The sequence below is a fragment of the Elephantulus edwardii genome, unplaced genomic scaffold (assembly GCF_000299155.1).
Source record: "Elephantulus edwardii isolate Elephantulus edwardi_28Jun2011 unplaced genomic scaffold, EleEdw1.0 scaffold00031, whole genome shotgun sequence".
Classification (NCBI taxonomy): Eukaryota; Metazoa; Chordata; class Mammalia; order Macroscelidea; family Macroscelididae; genus Elephantulus; species Elephantulus edwardii.
This window is the reverse complement of record NW_006399781.1, coordinates 10,577,693-10,580,798: the sequence shown is the minus strand read 5'-3', so window position 1 is coordinate 10,580,798 and position 3,106 is coordinate 10,577,693. Positions and strand designations below refer to the sequence as shown.

Below are 3,106 nucleotides of genomic sequence, written 5' to 3'. Positions count from 1 at the left end.
TGGTTGGGTTGTGTTTTTTTTTAAATTTCCAAGTCTCTGCATGTTTCATTACAATATTTTGCTTTGTCTTGTCAAAGTGCCATTTTAATCTTATATTCTGCTTACTCCAGCATTTCTTCCCTTTATTTTGGCCTCTTTGTATTTTAGTATGTTTCAGAGTCTCTTTTAAAATCCATTTTGGTTTTTCCCCCACCTCCTCTGTTTGTAATGCTTTTTTCATGGATTAGAGCCTTGATATCATTCCAGAATTTATTTGTTCTTCAATCATTAATGTTCAATACACCACATCTATTCTTGAGATTGGGACAGATTCAGGGTCATATTTGAGTTCTTGCATTTTCAGTTTATTCAGGTTCAATTTGAACTTTCATATGAACAGTTGATGATGTGTTCCAGTCAGCCCCTGGCCTTGATTTGACTACTGATATCCAGCCTCCCCATTGACTAGTAGGTGTAGTCAGTCTTACTCCTTTGTAGTCTATTACGAGGTCTATGTAGTTAGCCCTATTTCTGTCACCAAGTTCTTATTTTCCAGCTACCAGGCCTTCATCTTTGTTTCCAACTTTTGCATTCCCGTTACCAATTCTTATTAATGCATCTTGGTAGCAGGTTCTATCAATGTCAGACTGCAAAAGCTGGTAGAAGTCCTCGATTTCTTCACCTTTGACTCTAGCGATTAGAGTCTATATATGAAGAATAGTTGCATTAGCAGATCTCTCTTTTATGTGTACGGATAATATCCTATCACTTACAGCATTTACTTCAGAGGAGATTTGGATTTTTTTTTATGATGAAGACAATTTCATCTCTCTAAACCAAAATGAGCTCAAAATGTTATTTTTACTTGTCACAAAATTACTTTTTCTAATCTAGTTCACTACTCAAGTTGGAAACTATTCTCTGTGATAGAAAAGGGGAGCAAGGCTTCCTTGACAAGCTGTTAGGAAACATTTTGATCTCCTGGAACAGATCCAAAAAATCTACACTTTGCCCTTTCCTGCATGGCCCAGCCATTCCTGGCTGTGTGGGCACCATCATGGGATGGGACAGGGGCCTCATCACTGGCAGCCCAGGCATGTGACCTCCCATGGGTGGTCTCATTCCAGGAGCACGTCCCCCTGGCAGACACATCATTGGCATTAGAGAAGGCCCCTCCAAGAAGAGAAGGGCCACCAATGGGGAATGCCAGGTTCAAACCAGGGCGAGGAGGACCCTGGAGACTGGGTGGAGGTGGGATCATTGGCCCTGCTCAAGGAGGAGCACAGGGTGGAATAAAAGATCTCTTCCCTGTTGAAATGCAGCTATTTCTTTGTCAATCAAACTCTGAGCCTACTCTTCCACCCCTTCCTGAGAGTGATCTTTAACATTCTCTTCGTGTTTCCTGCCACTGAAATGTGTTTTTCTCACAGATGTTTGGCAATTTTCTGAATTCTGACATTATCGTGATGATGAATGAGTACACAACACTAACACAGAGTCACAGGTAAGGAGTGTATCCGGTAGTCACAATGAAACTTGGACATGTTGCTCCATGGCCAGTGGCTGCTCAGTTCTGTGCCTCGTGGAAATGATGTGAGAAGCACACACATTTGTCTCCAATTTATCATTCTCGGTATAATACATCACATGATTGGCTGATTCAACGTGGCCAATACCAGTCGATCTCAATTCATTAATGCCTACAATGTCAACTGACAATGTTCAATCTTCCTAGATCTGGAATTTATACATTCTATATTCCAATCATTAAGGGATATGTGCAGCTAAAATTAATTTCTCCTCATTTTTGGGTGACTTCCAACCTGAGGGGCTTTAGCTCCAGTACTATATTTAACAATGTTCCTGTTATTTGAAGGTCTGTTATTTTAGATGCAAACGGCCATTCCTGCTTGTCACTTTCCATCTGGAAACTCCACTGAAACCTGTCTGCCATTGGTGATTCTGCTAAGATTTGAAATAGCAGTAGCATAGATTCCAACATCACAGCAATGCACAAGTCACTCCAGTACAGTCAACAGACAGACAAGTGCTGCACCCATAAGAGCAAACTATTAAAAAAAGAAGCATACAAAGACTATTAAAAGATTATCGCTTTCAGTATAGAGTACATCTCAACTTCATGGAAACAAAAATATTCACAATTGGACCAATAGGCAGAATTATTATAGACTGAAAAAAGAAGTTGTTAGCAGTTTCATTGTACTTAGATTCACAATCAACATGAATGGTAGCAAGAAGTCAAGAAATCAAAAGACGTGTTGCATTGAGAAAATCTGCTATCAGTGATCTTTCCAGAAGGTTTCTTTCCCTGGTCTGTCTCTCTCTCTTTCTCTAGATCAAGGAATCTCGCCAGGAAGATCCCTTAATAAACCTTCTTAATAAAGCTTAAAAAAAAAAAGGACCTATTCAAAGTGCTAAAAGAGTAAGGATGTCAATTTAAAGTCTAACGTCAATCCAATCCAAGCCATGGCCTTTTCAATTATTTGTTATGCATCTGAAAGTTGGACAATGAATACGAATGACAGAAGAATCAATGCTTTTGAATTGTGATGCTGGAAAAAGAGTATTGAATATCCTGTGTACTGCCAAAAGAACAAACAAGTCTGTCTTCAACCATGGTGCTTCTTAGAGGCAAGGATGGTGAAACTTGGTCTCACATGTTGTCAAAAAACAGAAAAGACAGCAGCTTGGGAAAGGTGGAGGGTCAGAGAAAGACTCCCAACAAGGTGAATGGATACAGTGACTGTAACAACGGCCTTGGGCATGGAGGAGAGCCTAAGGATGTGGCAGGACAGAGCAAGGTTCAGTTCTGTTGTTTATAGGGTCGCTATGAGCTACAGCTGACCCAACAGCACCTAACAACAACAAAACTGAGAAAGTAAGAAGTAATATGTAAAAATAGAGGTAAATATGAAAAGATAGAATTAATGTTGACAGTTTCTGAGGACTGGGCTCAAAACTCATTACAGACAAAACCAACTCAAAGCTGACCTCCCCACTCCCCCATACCCTGAGATGTCCAAAGCAGTAAACCGCTTGGGAGAAAATTGCCCATCTTTTTTCCCCCACACAATTCCTGGTGGATTTGAGCTACAAACAAGTAATA

General features: G+C 40.1%; 1 pseudogene; it reads right to left on the bottom strand.

The window, feature by feature from the left end:
* Positions 1-864: 864 nt before the first annotated feature.
* On the bottom strand, positions 865-1,523 carry LOC102846071 (annotated as a pseudogene).
* Positions 1,524-3,106: the final 1,583 nt, after the last annotated feature.